Here is an 18,907-nt window from a genome sequence, read left to right on the forward strand (position 1 = left end):
AGGCACAATACCGACTTAAGTACAAGAAAACTGATTCTCCTTACTGTCTAAGTTTTGAACCATTCATGTGGCACTAGTTATAGATTCCGATGCTTCACTGCAGGTTTACTGTATCCCTCTGACCTACTTATTGACGATGAAACACTGAAATTGCATCGGAATTAAATACAAAAGGCACAATGCTGACTTAAGTACAAGATAACTAACTCTTCTTACTGTCTATGCTTTGAACGATTCCTGTGACACTAGTTATAGATTCCGATGCTTCACTTCAGGTTCACTGTATCCCTCTGACCTTCTTATTGATGATGAAACACTGAAATTGCATCGGCATTAAATACAAAAGGCACAAAGCCGACTTAAGTATAAGAAAACTGATTCTTCTTACTGTCTATGTTTTGAACCATTCCTGTGACACTAGTTATAGTCTCCGATGGTTCACTTCAGGTTTACTGTATGCCTCTGACCTTCTTATTGACGATGAAACACAGAAATTGCATCGGAATTAAATACAAATGCACAATGCCGACTTAAGTACAAGAAAACAGACTCTTCCTACAGTCTATGTTTGAACCAGTCCTCTGACACTAGTTATAGATTCCGATGCTTCACTTCAGGTTTACTGTATCCCTCTGACCTTCTTATTGACAATGAAACACAGAAATTGCATCGGAATTAAATACAAAAGGCACAATGCCGACTTAAGTACAAGAAAACAGACTCTTCTTACTGTCTGTGTTTTGAACCATTCATGTGACACTCGTTATAGATTCCGATGCTTTACTTCAGGTTTACTGTATCCCTCCGACCTTTTTGTTGACGATGAAACACAGAAATTGCTTCGGAATTAAATACAATATGCACAATACCGACTTAACTACAAGATAACTGACTCTTCTTCCTGTCTATGTTTTGAACCATTCCTGTGACACTAGTTATAGATTCCGATGCTTCACTTCAGGTTTACTGTATCGCTCTGACCTTCGTATGGACGATGAAACACAGAAATTGCATCGGAATTAAATATAAAAGGCACGATGCCGACTTAAGTACGAGAAAACTGACTCTTCTTACTGTCTATGTTTTGAACCATTCCTGTGACACTAATTATACATTCCGATGCTTCACTTCAGCTTTACTGCATCCCTCTGACCTTCTTATTGACGATGAAACACAGACATTGCATCGGAATTAAATACAAAAGGCACAATGCCGACTTAAGTACAAGAAAACTGACTCCTCTTACTGTCTATGTTTTGAACTATTCCTGTGACACTAGTTATAGATTCCAATGCTTCACTTCAGGTTTCCTGTCTCCCTCTGACCTTCTTATTGACGATGAAACACAGAAATTGCATCGGAATTAAATACAAAAGCACAATGCCGACTTATGTAGAAGAAAACTGACTCTTCTTACTGTCTATGTTTTGAACCACTCCTGTGACACGAGTTATAGATTCCGATGCTTCACTTCAGGTTTACTGTATCCCTCTGACGTCCTTATTGACGATGAAACACAGAAATTGCATCGGAATTAAATACAAAAGGCTCAATGCCGACTTAAGTACAAGAAACTGACTCTTCTTACTGTCTATGTTTTGAACCATTCCTGTGACACTAGTTATAGATTCCGATGTTTCACTTCAGGTTTACTGTACCCCCTTGACCTTCTTATTGATAATGAAACACAGAAATTGCATCGGAATTAAATACAAAGCACAATGCCGACATAAGTACAAGAAAACTGACTTCTCTCACTGTCTATGTTTTGAACCATACCTGTGACACTAGTTATAGATTCCGATGCTTCACTTCAGGTTTACTGTATACCTCTGACCTTCTTATTACCGATGAAACACAGAAATTGCATCAGAATTAAATACAAAAGGCACAATGTCAACTTTAGTACAAGAAAACTGACTCTTCTTACTGTCTCTGTTTTGTACCATTCTTGTGAAACTAGTCATAGAATCCGATGCTTCACTGCAGGTTTACTGTATCACTCTGACCTTCTTATTGACGATGAAACACAGAAATTGCATCGGAATTAAATACAAAAGGCACAATGCCGACATAAGTACAAGAAAACTGACTCTTCTTACTGTCTATGTTTTGAACAATTCCTGTGACACTAGGTATAAATTCCGATGCTTCACTTCAGGTTTACCGAATCCCTCCGACCTTCTTATTGTCGATGAAACACAGAAATTGCCTCGAATTAAATACAGAAGGCACAATGCCGACTTAAGTACAAGAAAACTGACTCTGCATACTCTCTATGTTTTGAACCATTCCTGTGACACTAGTTATAGAATCCGATGCTTCACTTTAGGTTCACTAAATCCCTCTGACCTTCTTATTGACGATGAAATACTGAAATTGCATCGGAATTAAATACAAAAGGCACAATGCCGACTTAAGTACAAGTAAACTGACTCTTCTTACTGTCTATGTATTGAACCATTCCTGTGACACTAGTTATAGATTCCAATGCTTCACTTCAGGTTTATTGTATGCCTCTGACCTTCTTACAGACGATGAAACACAGAAATTGCATCGGAATTAAATACAAAAGGCACAAAGCCGACATAAGTACAAGAAAACTGACTCTTCATACACTCTATGTTTTGAACCACTATTGTGACACTAGTTATAGATTCCGATACTTCACTTCAGGTTTATTGTATCCCTCTGACCTTCTTATTGACGATGAAACACAGAAATTGCATCGGAATTAAATACAAAAGGCACAATGCCGACTTAAGTACAAGAAAACTGACTCTTCTTACTGTCTATGTTTTGAACAATTCCTGTGACACTAGGTATAAATTCCGATGCTTCACTTCAGGTTTACCGAATCCCTCCGACCTTCTTATTGTCGATGAAACACAGAAATTGCCTCGAATTAAATACAGAAGGCACAATGCCGACTTAAGTACAAGAAAACTGACTCTTCTTACTGTCTATGTTCTGAACCATTCATGTGACACTCGTTATAGATTACGATGTTTTACTTCAGGTTATTGTATCCCTCTGACCTTCTTCTTGACGATGAAACACAGAAATTGCTTCAGAATTGAATACAAAAGGCACAATGCCGACTTAAGCATAAGATAACTGACCCTTCTTACTGTCTGTGTTTTGAACCATTCCTGTGACACTAGTTATATATTCCGATGCTTCACTTCATTTTTACTGTATCCCTCTGACTTTCTTATTGACGATGAAACACAGCAATTGCATCGGAATTAAATATAAAAGGCACAATGCCGACTTAAGTGCAAGAAAACTGACTCTTCTTACTCTCTATGGTTTGAACCAATCCTGTGACACTAGTTATAGATTCCGATGCTTCACGTCAGGTTTACTGTATCCCTCTGTCCTTCTTATTGACGATGAAACACAGAAATTGCATCGGAATTAAATACAAAAGGCACAATGCCGACTTAAGTACAAGAAAACTGACCCTTCTAACTGTCTATGTCTTTAACCATTCCTGTGACACTAGTTATAGATTCCGATGCTTCACTTCAGGTTTACTGTATCCCTCTCACCTTCTTATTGACGATGAAACACAGATATTGCATCGGAATTAAATACAAAATGCACAATGCCGACTTAAGTACAAGAAAATTGACTCTTCTTACTGCCTATGTTTTGAACCCTTCCTGTGACACTAGTTATAGATTCCGATGCTTCACTTCAGGTTTACTGTATCCCTCTGACCTTCTTATTGACGATGAAACACAGAAATTGCGTCGGTATTAAATACAAAAGGCACAATTCCGACTAAAGTACAAGAAAACTGACTCTTCTTACTGTCTATGCTTTGAACCATTCCTGTGACACTAGGTATAGATTCAAATGCTTCACTTCAGGTTTACAGTAACCCTCTGACCTTCTTATTGACGATGAAACACAGAAATTGCATCGGAATTAAATTCAAAAGGCACAATGCCGACTTAAGTACAAGAAACCTGACTCCTCTTACTGTCTATGTTTTGAACCATTCCTGTGACACTAGTTATAGATTCCGATGCTTCACTTCAGGTTCCCTGCATCCCTCTGACCTTCTTATTGACGATGAAACACTGAAATTGCATCGGAATTGAATACAAAAGGCCCAATGCCGTCTTAAGTACAAGAAAACTGACTCTTCTTACTGTCTATGTTTTGAACCATTCCTGTGACACTCGTTATAGATTCCGATGCTTCACTTCAGGTTCACTGTATGCCTCAGTCCTTCTTATTGACGATGAAACACAGAAATTGCATCGGAATTAATTACAAAATGCACAATGCCGACTTAAGTACAAGAAAACTGACTCTTCTTACTGTCTACGTTTTGAACCATTCCTGTGACACTAGTTATAGATTCCGATGCTTCACTTCATGTTTACTGTATCCCTCTGACCCTCTTACTCACGATGAAACACAGAAATTGCATCGGAATTTAATACAAAAGGCACAATGCCGACTTAAGTACAAGAAAACTGACTCTTCTTACTGTCTATGATTTGAACCATACCTGTGACACTAGTTATAGATTCCGATGCTTCACTTCAGGTTTACTGCATACCTCTTACCTTCTTATTGACGATGAAACACAGAAATTGCATCGGGATTATATACAAAAGGCACAATGCCGACTGAAGTACAAGAAAACTGACACTTCTTACTGTCTATGTTTTGAACCATTCATGTGACACTACTTATTGATTCCGATGCTTTACTGCAGGTTTACTGTATAACTCTGACCTTCTTCTTGACGATGAAACATAGAACTTGCATCGGAATTAAATACAAAAGGCACAATGCCGACTTAAGTACAAGAAAACTGATTCTTCTTACTGTCTATGTTTTTAACAATTCCTGTGTCATTAGTTACAGATTCCGATGCTTCACTTCAGGTTTACTGTATCCCTCTGACCTTCTTATTGACGATGAAACACGGAAATTGCATCGGAATTAAATACGAAAGGCACAACGCCGACTTAAGTACAAGAAATCTGACTCTTCTTACTGTATATGTTTGAACCATTCGTGTGACACTAGTTACAGATTCCGATGCTTCACTTCAGGTTTACTGTATCCCTCTGGCCTTCGTATTGACGATGAAACACAGAAATTGCATCGGAATTAAATATAAAAGGCACATTGCCGACTTAAGTACAAGAAAACAGACTCTTCTTACTGTCTATTTTTGAACCATTCCTTTGACACTAGTTATAGTTTCCGATGCTTCACTTCAGGTTTACTGTTCCCTCTGACCCTCTTATTGACGATGAAACACAGAAATTGCATCGGAATTAATTACAAAAGGCACAATGCCGACTTAAGTACAAGCAAACAGACTCTTCTTACTATCTACGTTTTGAACCATTCATGTGACACTAGTTATAGATTCCGATGCTTCACTGCAGGTTTACTGTATCCCTCTGACCTTCTTATTGACGATGAAACACAGAAATTGCATCGGAATTAAATGCAAACGGCACAATGCCGACTTAAGTACAAGAAAACTGACTCTTCATACTGTTTATGTTTTGAACCATTAGTGTGACACTAGTTATAGATTCCGATGCCTCACTTCAGGTTTACCGTATCCCTCCGACCTTCTTATTGAAGATCAAACACAGATATTGCATCGGATTAAATACAAAAGGCACAATGCCGACTTAAGTACAAGGAAACTGATCCTCATACTGTCTATGTTTTGAATCATTCCTGTGACACTAGTTATAGAATCTGATGCTTCACTTCAGGTTCACTAAATCCCTCTGACCTTCTTATTGACGATGAAATACTGGAATTGCATCGGAATTAAACACAAAAGGCACAATGCCGACTTAAGTACAAGTAAACTGAGTGTTCTTACTGTATATGTATTGAACCATTCCTGTGACACTAGCTATAGATTCCGATGCTTCACTACAGGTTTACTGTATGCCTCTGACCTTCTTATTGACGATGAAACACAGATATTGCATCGGATTTAAATACAAAACGCGCAACGCCGACTTAAGTACAAGAAAACTGACTCTTCATACTGTCTATGTTTTGAACCATCCCTGTGACACTAGTTATAGATTCCGATGCTTCACTTCAGGTTTATTGTATCCCTCAGACCTTCTTATTGACGATGAAACACAGATATTGCATCGGAATTAAATACAAAAGGCACAATGCCGACTTAAGTACAAGAAAACTGACTCTTCTTACTGTCTATGTTTTGACCCATTCCTGTGACACTAGTTATAGATTCCGATGCTTCACTTCAGGTTTACTGTATCCCTCTGACCTTCTTATTGACGAAGAAACACGAATATTGAATCGGAATTAAATACAAAAGGCACAATTCCGACTAAAGTACAAGAAAACTGACTCTTCTTACTGTCTATGCTATCAACCATTCCTGTGCCACTAGGTATAGATTCCGATGCTTCACTTCAGGTTTACAGTATCCCTCTGGCCTTCTTATTGACGATGAAACACAGAAATTGCATCGGAATTAAATACAAAAGGCACAATGCCGACTTAAGTACAAGAAACCTGACTCTTCTTACTGTCTATGTTTTGAACCATTCCTGTGACACTAGTTATAGATTCCGATGCTTCACTTCAGGTTCACTGTAACCCTCTGACCTTCTTATTGACGATGAAATACTGAAATTGCATCGGAATTAAATACAAAAGGCTCAATGCCGACTTAAGTACAAGTAAACTGAATCTTCTTACTGTCTATGTATTGAACCATTCCTGTGACACTAGCTATAGATTCTGATGCTTCACTACAGGTTTACTGTATGTCTCTGACCTTCTTATTGACGATGAAACACAGAAATTGCATCGGAGTTAAATACAAAAGGCACAAAGCCGACTTAAGTACAAGAAAACTGACTCTTCATACTGTCTATGTTTTGAACCAATTCTGTGACACTGGTTATAGATTCCGATGCTTCACTTCAGGTTTATTGTATCCCTCTGACCTTCTTATTGACGATGAAACACTGAAATTGCATCGGAATTAAATACAAAACGTACAATGCCGACTTAAGTGCAAGAAACCTGACTCTTCTTACTGTCTATGTTTCGAACCATTCCTGTGACACTAGTTATAGATTCCGATGCTTCACTTCAGGTTTACTGTATCCCTCTGACCTTCTTATGGACGATGAAACACAGAAATTGCTTCGGAATTAAATACAAAAGGCACAATGTCGACTTAAGTACAAGAAAACTGACTCTTCTAACTGCCTATGTTTTGAACCATTCCTGTGACACTAGTTATAGATTCCGATGCTTCACTTCAGGTTTACTGTATCCCTCTGACGTTCTTATTGACGATGAAACACAGATATTGCATCGGAATTAAATACAAAAGGCACAATGCCGACTAAAGTACAAGAAAATTGACTCTTCTTACTGCGTATGATTTGAACCATTCCTGTGACACCAGTTATAGATTCAGATGCTTCACTTCAGGTTTACTCTATCCCTCTGACTTTCTTATTGGCTATGAAACACGGAAATTGCATCGGAATTACATACAAAAGGCACAATTCCGACTAAAGTACAAGAAAACTGACTCTTCTTACTGTCTATGCTTTGAACCATTCCTGTGACACTAGGTATAGATTCCGATGCTTCACTTCAGGTTTACAGTATCCCTCTGACCTTCTTATTGACGATGAAACACAGAAATTGCATCGGAATTAAATACAAAAGGCACAATGCCGACTTAAGTACAAGAAACCTGACTCTTCTTACTGTCTATGTTTTGAACCATTCCTGTGACACTAGTTATAGATTCCGATGCTTCACTTCAGGTTCACTGTATCCCTCTGACATTCTTATTGACGACGAAACACTGAAATTGCATCGGAATTACATACAAAAGGCACAATGCCGTCTTAAGTACAAGAAAACTGCCTCTTCTTACTGTCTATGTTTTGAACCATTCCTGTGACACTAGTTATAGATTCCGATGCTTCACTTCAGGTTTACTTTATGCCTCAGACCTTCTTATTGACGATGAAATACAGAAATTGCATCGGAATTAAATACAAAAAGCGCAACGCCGACTTAAGTACAAGAAAACTGACTCTTCTGACTGTATATGTTTTGAACCATTCCTATGACACTAGTTATAGATTCCGATGCTTCACTTCATGTTTACTGTATCCCTTGACCCTCTTATTCACGATGAAACACAGAAATTGCATCGAAATTTAATACAAAGGGCTCAATGCCGACTTAAGTAGAAGAAAACTGACTCATCTTACTGTCTATGATATGAACCATTCCTGTGACACTAGTTATAGATTCCGACGCTTCACTTCAGGTTTACTGTATGCCACAGACCTTCTTATTGACGATGAAACACAGAAATTGCATCGGAATTAAATACAAAAGGCACAACGATGACTTAAGTACAAGAAAACTGACTCTTCATACTGTCTATGATTTTAACCATTCCTGTGACATTAGTTATAGATTCCGAAGCTTCACTTCATGTTTACTGTATCCCTCTGACCCTCTTATTCACGATGAAACACAGAAATTGCATCGGAATTTAATACAAAAGGCACAATGCCGACTTAAGTACAAGGAAACTGACTCATCTTAATGTCTATGTTTTGAACCATTCCTGTGACACTAGTTATAGAATCCGATGCTTCACTTCAGGGTTACTGTATGCCTCAGACCTTCTTATTGACGATGAAACACAGAAATTGCATCGGAATTAAATACAAAAGGCACAATGCCGACTTCAGTACAAGAAAACTGACTCCTCTTACTGTCTAAATTTGAACCATTCCTGTGACACTAGTTATAGATTCCGATGCTTCACTTCAGGTTTACTGTATCCCTCTGACCTTATTATTGACGATGAAAAACGGAAATTGCATCGGAATTAAATACAAAAGGCACAATGCCGACTTAAGTACAAGAAAACTGACTCTTCTTACTGTCTATGCTTTGAACCATTCCTGTGACACTAGTTATAGATTCCGATGCTTCACTTCACGTTTACTGTATCCCTCTGACCTTCTTATTGACGATGAAACACAGATATTGCATCGGAATTAAATACAAAAGGCACAATGCCGACTTAAGTACAAGAAAACTGACTCTTCTTACTGTCTATGTTTTGAACCATTCCTGTGACACTAGTTATAGATTCTGCTGCTTCACTTCAGGTTTACTGTATCCCTCTCACCTTCTTATTGATGATGAAACACAGAGATTGCATCGGAGTAAAATACAAATGGCACAATACCGACTTAAGTACAAGATAACTGACTCTTCTTACAGTCTATGTTTTGAACCATTCGTGTAACACTAGTTATAGATTCCGATGCTTCACTTCTGGTTTACTCTATGACTCTGACCTTCTTATTGACGATGAAACACAGATATTGCATCTGAATTAAATACAAAAGGCACAATGTCGACTTAAGTACAAGAAAACTGACTCTTCTTACTGTCTAATTTTTGAACCATTCCTGTGACAGTAGTTATAGATTCCGATGCTTCACTTCAGGTTTATTGTATTCCTCTGAATTTCTTACTGACGATGAAACACAGAAATTGCTTCGGAATTAAATACAAAAGGCACAATGCCGACTTAAGTACAAGAAAACTGACTCTTCTTGCTGTCTATATCTTAAACCATTCCTGTGACACTAGTTATAGATTCCGATGCTTCACTGCAGGTTTACTGTATCCCTCTGACCTTCTTCTTGACCTTGAAACACAGAAATTGCATCGGAATTAAACACAAATGGCACAATGCCGAATTAAGTACAAGAAAACTGACTCTTCTTACTGTCTATGTTTTGAACCGTTCCTGTGACACAAGTTATAGATTCCGATGCTTCACTTCAGGTTCACTGTATCCCTCTGACCTTTTTATTGACGATCAGACACTGAAATGGCATCGGAATTAAATACAAAAGGCACAATGCCGACTTAAGTACAAGAAAACTGACTCTTCTTACTGTCTATGATTTGAACCATTCCTGTGACACTAGTTATAGATTCCGATGCTTCACTTCAGGTTCACTGATTCCCTCTGACGTTCTTATTGACGACGAAACACAGAAATTGCATTGGAATTAAATTCAAACGGCACAACGCCGACATAAGTACAAGAAAACTGACTCTTCTTACTGTCTATGTTTTGAACCACTCCTGTGACACTAGTTATAGATTCCGATGCTTCACTTCAGGTATACTGTATCCCTCTGTCCCTCTTGTTGACGATTAAACATAGAAATTGCATCGGAATGAATTAGAAAAGGAACAATGCCGACTTAGGTACAAGAAAACTGACTCTTCTTACTGTCTATGATTTGAACCATTCCTCTGACACTAGTTATAGATTCCGATGCATCACTTCAGGTTTTACTGTATCCATCAGACCTTCTTATTGACGATGAAACTCAGAAATTGTATCGGAATTAAAAGCAAAAGGCACAATGCCTACATATGTACAAGAAAACTGACTCTTCTTACTGTCTATGTTTGCACCATTCATGTGACACTAGTTATAGATTCCGATGCTTCACTGCAGGTTTACTGTATCCCTCTGACCTTCTTATTGACGATGAAACACAGAAATTGCATCGGAATTAAATACAAAAGGCACAATGCAGACTTCAGTACAAGAAACCTGACTCCTCTTACTGTCTATGTTTGGAACCATTCCTGTTACATTAGTTATAGATTCCGATGCTTCACTTTAGGTTTACTGCATCCCTCTGACCTTCTTATTGACGATGAACACAGAAATTGCATCGGAATTGAATACAAAAGGCACATTGCCGACTTAAGTACAAGAAAACTGACTCCTCTTACTGTCTAAATTTGAACCATTCCTGTGACACTAGTTATAGATTCCGATGCTACACTTCAGGTTTACTGTATCCCTCTGACCTTGTTATTGACGATGAAACACAGAAATTGCATCGGAATTAAATACAAAAGGCACAATGCCGTCTTAAGTACAAGAAAACTGACTCATCTTACTGTCTATGTTTGAACCATTCCTGTGACACTAGTTACAGATTCCGATGCTTCACTTCAGGTTTACTGTATCCCTCTGACCTTCTTATTGCCGATGAAACACAGAAATTGCATCGGAATTAAATACAAAAGGCACAATGCCGACTTAAGTACAAGAAAGCTGACTCTTCTTATTGTCTATGATTTGAACCATTCCTATGACACTAGTAATAGAATCTGCTGCTTCACTTCAGGTTTACTGTGTCCCTCTGACCTTCTTATTGACGATGAAACACAGAAATGCACCGGAGTTAAATACAAAAGGCACAATGACGACTTAAGTACAAGAAAACTGACTCTTCTTACAGTCTATGTCTTGAACCATTCCTGTGACACTAGTTATAGATTCCGATGCTTCACTTCAGGTTTACTGTATCCCTCTGACCTTCTTATTGACGATGAAACACAGAAATTGCATCGGAATTAAATACAAAAGGCACAATGCCGACTTAAGCACAAGAAAACTGACTCTTCTAACTGTCTATGTTTTGAACCATTCCTGTGACCTGAGTTATAGATTCCGATGCTTAACCTCAGGTTTACTGTATCCCTCTGACCTTCGTATTGACGATGAAACACGGAAATTGCATCGGAATTAAATACAAAAGGCACAATGCCGACTTAAGTACAAGAAAACTGACTCTTCTTACTGTCTATGTTTGAACCATTCTTGTGACACTAGTTATGGATTCCGATGCTTCACTTCACGTTTGCTGTATCCCTCTGACCTTCTTATTGACGATGAAACACAGATATTGCATCAGAATTAAATACAAAAGGCACAATGCCGACTTAAGTACAAGAATACTGACTCTTCTTACTGTCTATGTTTTGAACCATTCCTGTGACACTAGTTATAGATTCTGCTGCTTCACTTCAGGTTTACTGTATCCCTCTCACCTTCTTATTGATGATGAAACACAGAAATTGCATCGGAATTAAATACAAAAGGCACAATGCCGACTTAAGCACAAGAAAACTGACTCTTCTTACTGTCTAATTTTTGAACCATTCCAGTGACAGTAGTTATAGATTCCGATGCTTCACTTCAGGTTTACTGTATCCCTCTGACATTCTTACTGACGATGAAACACAGAAATTGCTTCGGAATTGAATACAAAAGGCACAATGCCGACTTAAGTACAAGAAAACCGACTCTTCTTGCTGTCTATGTTTGAACCATTCCTGTGACACTAGTTATAGATTCCGTTGCTTCACTTCAGGTTTACTGTATCCCTCTGACCTTCTTCTTGACCTTGAAACACAGAAATTGCATCGGAATTTAATACAAATTGCACAATGCCGACTTAAGTACAAGAAAACTGACTCTTCTTACTGTCTATGTTTTGAACCATTCCTGTGACACTAGTTATAGATTCCGATGCTTCACTTCAAGTTCACTGTATCCCTCTGACCTTTTTATTGACGATCTGACACTGAAATGGCATCGGAATTAAATACAAACGGCACAATGCCGACTTAAGTACAAGAAAACTGACTCTTCTTACTGTCTATGATTTGAACCATTCCTGTGACACTAGTTATAGATTCCGATGCTTCACTTCAGGTTCACTGATTCCCTCTGACGATCTTATTGACGATGAAACACAGAAATTGCATTGGAATTAAGTTCAAAAGGCACAACGCCGGCATAAGTACAAGAAAACTGACTCTTCTTACTGTCTATGTTTGGAACCACTCCTGTGACACTAGTTATAGATTCCGATGCTTCACTTCAGGTATACTGTATCCCTCTGACCTTCTTATTGACGATGAAACATAGAAAATGCATCTGAATGAATTAGAAAAGGAACAATGCCGACTTAGGTACAAGAAAACTGACTCTTCTTACTGTCTATGTTTTGAACCATTCCTCTGACACTAGTTATAGATTCCGATGCTTCACTTCTGGTTTACTGTATCCATCAGACCTTCTTATTGACGATGAAACTCAGAAATTGCATCGGAATTAAATGCAAAAGGCACAATGCCGACATATGTACAAGAAAACTGACTCTTCTAACTGTCTATGTTTGCACCATTCATGTAACACTAGTTATAGATTCCGATGCGTCACTTCAGGTTTACTGTATCCCTCTGACCTTCTTATTGACGATGAAACACAGAAATTGCATCGTACTTAAATGCAAAAGGCACAATGCCGACTTAAGTAAAAGAAAACTGACTGTTCTTACTGTCTATGATTGAACCATTCCTGTGACTAGTTATAGATTCCGATGCTTCACTTCAGGTTTACTGTATCCCTCTGACCTTCTTTTTGACGATGAAATACAGATATTGCATCGGAATTATATACAAAAGGCACAATGCCGACTTAAGTAGAAGAAAACTGACTCTTCTTACTATCTATGTTTTGAACCATTCCTGTGACAGTAGTTATAGATTCCGATGCTTCACTTCAGGTTTACTGTATTCCTCTGACCTTATTGACGATGAAACACAGAAATTGCTTCGGAATTAAATACAAATGGCACAATGCCGACTTACGTACAAGAAAACTGACTCTTCTTACTGTCTTTGATTTGAACCATTCCTGTGACACTAGTTATAGATTCCGATGCTTCACTTCAGGTTCACTGATTCCCTCTGATGTTCTTATTGACGATGAAACACAGAAATTGCATTGGTATTAAAATCAAAAGGCGCAACGCCGACTTAAGTACAAGAAAACTGACTTTTTTTACAGTCTATGTTTTGAACCACTCCTGTGACACTAGTTATAGATTCCGATGCTTCACTTCAGGTATACTGTATCCCTCTGACCATCTTATTGACGAAGAAACATAGAAATTGCATCGGAATGAATTAGAAAAGGAACAATGCCGACTTAGGTACAAGAAAACTGACTCTTCTTACTGTCTACGTTTTGAACCATTCCTCTGACACTAGTTACAGATTCCGATGCTTCACTTCAGGTTTACTGTATCCATCAGACCTTCTTATTGACGATGAAACTCAGAAATTGCATCGGAATTAAATGCAAAAGGCACAATGCCGACATATGTACAAGAAAACTGACTCTTCTTACTGTCTATGTTTGCACCATTCATGTGACACTAGTTATAGATTCCGATGCGTCACTTCAGGTTTACTGTATACCTCTGACCTTCTTATTGACGATGAAACACAGAAATTGCATCGTACTTAAATACAAATGGCACAATGCCGACTTAAGTAAAAGAAAACGGACTCTTCTTACTGTCTATGATTGAACCATTTCTGTGACACTAGTTATAGATTCCGATGCTTCTCTTCAGGTTTACTGTATCCCTCTGACCCTCTTTTTGACGATGAAATACAGATATTGCATTGGAATTAAATACTAAAGGCACAATGCCGACTTAAGTACAAGAAAACTGACTCTCCTTACTGTCTATGTTTTGAACCATTCCTGCGACTCTAGTTATAGATTCCGATGCTTCACTTCAGGTTTACTGTATCTTTCTGACCTTCTTATTGACGATGAAACACGGAAATTGCATCGGAATTAAATACAAAAGGCACAATGCCGACTTAAGTACTAGAAAACTTACTCTTCTTACTGTCTATGCTTTGAACCATTCCTGTGACACTAGGAATAGATTCCGATGCTTCGCTTCAGGTTTACTGTATCCCTCTGACCTTCTTATTGACGATGAAACACAGAAATAGCATCTGAATTAAATACAAAAGGCACAATGCCGACTTAAGTTCAAGATAACTGACTCTTCTTACTGTCTATGTTTGAACCATTCCTGTGACACTAGTTATAGATTCCGATGCTTCACTTCAAGTTCACTGTATCCCTCTGACCTTTTTATTGACGATCAGACACTGAAATGGCATCGGAATTAAATACAAACGGCACAATGCCGACTTAAGTACAAGAAAAGTGACTCTTCTTACTGTCTATGATTTGAACCATTCCTGTGACACTAGTTATAGATTCCGATGCTTCACTTCAGGTTCACTGATTCCCTCTGACGATCTTATTGACGATGAAACACAGAAATTGCATTGGAATTAAATTCAAAAGGCACAACGCCGGCATAAGTACAAGAAAACTGACTCTTCTTACTGTCTATGTTTGGAACCACTCCTGTGACACTAGTTATAGATTCCGATGCTTCACTTCAGGTATACTGTATCCCTCTGACCTTCTTATTGACGATGAAACATAGAAAATGCATCTGAATGAATTAAAAAAGGAACAATGCCGACTTAGGTACAAGAAAACTGACTCTTCTTACTGTCTATGTTTTGAACCATTCCTCTGACACTAGTTATAGATTCCGATGCTTCACTTCTGGTTTACTGTATGCATCAGACCTTCTTATTGACGATGAAACTCAGAAATTGCATCGGAATTAAATGCAAAAGGCACAATGCCGACATATGTACAAGAAAACTGACTCTTCTAACTGTCTATGTTTGCACCATTCATGTAACACTAGTTATAGATTCCGATGCGTCACTTCAGGTTTACTGTATCCCTCTGACCTTCTTATTGACGATGAAACACAGAAATTGCATCGTACTTAAATGCAAAAGGCACAATGCCGACTTAAGTAAAAGAAAACTGAAAGTTCTTACTGTCTATGATTGAACCATTCCTGTGACTAGTTATAGATTCCGATGCTTCACTTCAGGTTTACTGTATCCCTCTGACCTTCTTTTTGACGATGAAATACAGATATTGCATCGGAATTATATACAAAAGGCACAATGCCGACTTAAGTAGAAGAAAACTGACTCTTCTTACTATCTATGTTTTGAACCATTCCTGTGACAGTAGTTATAGATTCCGATGCTTCACTTCAGGTTTACTGTATTCCTCTGACCTTCTTATTGACGATGAAACACAGAAATTGCTTCGGAATTAAATACAAAAGTCACAATGACGACTTAAGTACAAGAAAACTGACTCTTCTTTCTGTCTATGTCCTGAACCATTCCTGTGACACTAGTTTTAGATTCCGATGCTTCACTTCAGGTTTACTGTATCCCTCTGACATTCTTCTTGACCTTGTAACACAGAAATTGCATCGGAATTAAATACAAATGGCACAATGCCGACTTACGTACAAGAAAACTGACTCTTCTTACTCTCTTTGATTTGAACCATTCCTGTGACACTAGTTATAGATTCCGATGCTTCACTTCAGGTTCACTGATTCCCTCTGATGTTCTTATTGACGATGAAACACAGAAATTGCATTGGTATTAAAATCAAAAGGCGCAACGCCGACTTAAGTACAAGAAAACTGACTTTTTTTACAGTCTATGTTTTGAACCACTCCTGTGACACTAGTTATAGATTCCGATGCTTCACTTCAGGTATACTGTATCCCTCTGACCATCGTATTGACGAAGAAACATAGAAATTGCATCGGAATGAATTAGAAAAGGAACAATGCCGACTTAGGTACAAGAAAACTGACTCTTCTTACTGTCTACGTTTTGAACCATTCCTCTGACACTAGTTACAGATTCCGATGCTTCACTTCAGGTTTACTGTATCCATCAGACCTTCTTATTGACGATGAAACTCAGAAATTGCATCGGAATTAAATGCAAAAGGCACAATGCCGACATATGTACAAGAAAACTGACTCTTCTTACTGTCTATGTTTGCACCATTCATGTGACACTAGTTATAGATTCCGATGCGTCACTTCAGGTTTACTGTATACCTCTGACCTTCTTATTGACGATGAAACCCAGAAATTGCATCGTACTTAAATACAAATGGCACAATGCCGACTTAAGTAAAAGAAAACGGACTCTTCTTACTGTCTATGATTGAACCATTTCTGTGACACTAGTTATAGATTCCGATGCTTCTCTTCAGGTTTACTGTATCCCTCTGACCCTCTTTTTGACGATGAAATACAGATATTGCATTGGAATTAAATACTAAAGGCACAATGCCGACTTAAGTACAAGAAAACTGACTCTCCTTACTGTCTATGTTTTGAACCATTCCTGCGACTCTAGTTATAGATTCCGATGCTTCACTTCAGGTTTACTGTATCTTTCTGACCTTCTTATTGACGATGAAACACGGAAATTGCATCGGAATTAAATACAAAAGGCACAATGCCGACTTAAGTACTAGAAAACTTACTCTTCTTACTGTCTATGCTTTGAACCATTCCTGTGACACTAGGAATAGATTCCGATGCTTCACTTCAGGTTTACTGTATCCCTCTGACCTTCTTATTGACGATGAAACACAGAAATAGCATCTGAATTAAATACAAAAGGCACAATGCCGACTTAAGTACAAGATAACTGACTCTTCTTACTGTCTATGTTTGAACCATTCCTGTGACACTAGTTATAGATTCCGATGCTTCACTTCAGGTTTACTGTATCCCTGTGACCTTCGTATTGACGATGAAACACAGAAATTGCATCGGAATTAAATACAAAAGGCACAATGCCGACTTAAGTACAAGAAAACTGACTCTTCTTACTGTCTATGTTTGAACCATTCCTGTGACACTAGTTATAGATTCCGATGCTTCACTTCAGGTTTACTGTATCCCTGTGACCTTCTTATTGACGATGAAACATAGAAATTGCATCGGAATTAAATACAAAAGGCACAATGCCGACTTAAGTACAAGAAAACTGTCTATGTTTTGAACCATTCCTGTGACACTAGTTATAGATTCTGCTGCTTCACTTCAGGTTTACTGTATCCCTCTGACCTTCTTATTGACGATGAAACACAGAAATTGCATCGGAATTAAATACAAAAGGCACAATGCCGACTTAAGTACAAGAAAACTGACTCTCCTTACTGTCTATGTTTTGAACCATTCCTGTGACACTAGTTATAGATTCCGATACTTCACTTCAGGTTTACTGTATCCCCCTGACCTTCTTATTGACGATGAAACACAGAAATTGCATCGGAGGTTAATACAAAAGGCACAATGCCGACTTAAGTACGAGAAAGCTGACTCTTCTTACTGTCTATGTTTTGAACCATTCCTGTGACACTAGTTATAGATTCCGATGCTTCACTTCATTTTTACTGTATCCCTCTGACCTTCTTATTGACGATGAAACACAGAAATTGCATCTGAATTAAATAGAAAAGTCACAATCCCGACTTAAGTACAAGAAAACTGACTCTTCTAACTTGCAATGCTTTGAACCATTCCTGTGACACTAGTTATAGATTCCGATGCTTCACTTCATGTTTACTGTACCCCTCTGACCCTCTTATTCACGAAGAAACACAGAAATTGCATCGGAATTAAATACAAAAGGCACAATGCCGACTTAAGTACAAGAAAACTGACTCTTCTTACCGTCTATGTTTTCAACCATTCCTGTGACACTAGTTATAGATTCCGATGCTTTACTCCAGGTTTACTGTATCTCTCAGACCCCCTTATTGACGATGATACAAAGAAATTCCTTCGGAACTAATAACAAAAGGCACAATGCCGACTAAAGTACAAGAAAACTGACTCTTCTTACTGTCTATGTTTTGAACCATTCCTGTGACACTAGATATAGATTCCGATGCTTCACTTTAGGTTTACTGTATCCCTCTGACCTTCTTATTGACGATGAAACACAGAAAATGCATCGGAATTAAATACAAAAAGCACAATGCAGACTTCAGTACAAGAAACCTGACTCCTCTTATTGTCTATGTTTTGAACCATTCCTGTGACATTAGTTATAGATTTCGATGCTTCACTTTAGGTTTACTGTATCCCTCTGACCTTCTTATTGACGATGAGCACAGAAATTGCATCGGAATTAAATACAAAACGCACAATGCCGGCTTAAGTACAAGAAAACTGACTCCTCT

Source organism: Schistocerca americana, chromosome X (assembly GCF_021461395.2).
Source record: "Schistocerca americana isolate TAMUIC-IGC-003095 chromosome X, iqSchAmer2.1, whole genome shotgun sequence".
Taxonomy (NCBI): Eukaryota; Metazoa; Arthropoda; class Insecta; order Orthoptera; family Acrididae; genus Schistocerca; species Schistocerca americana.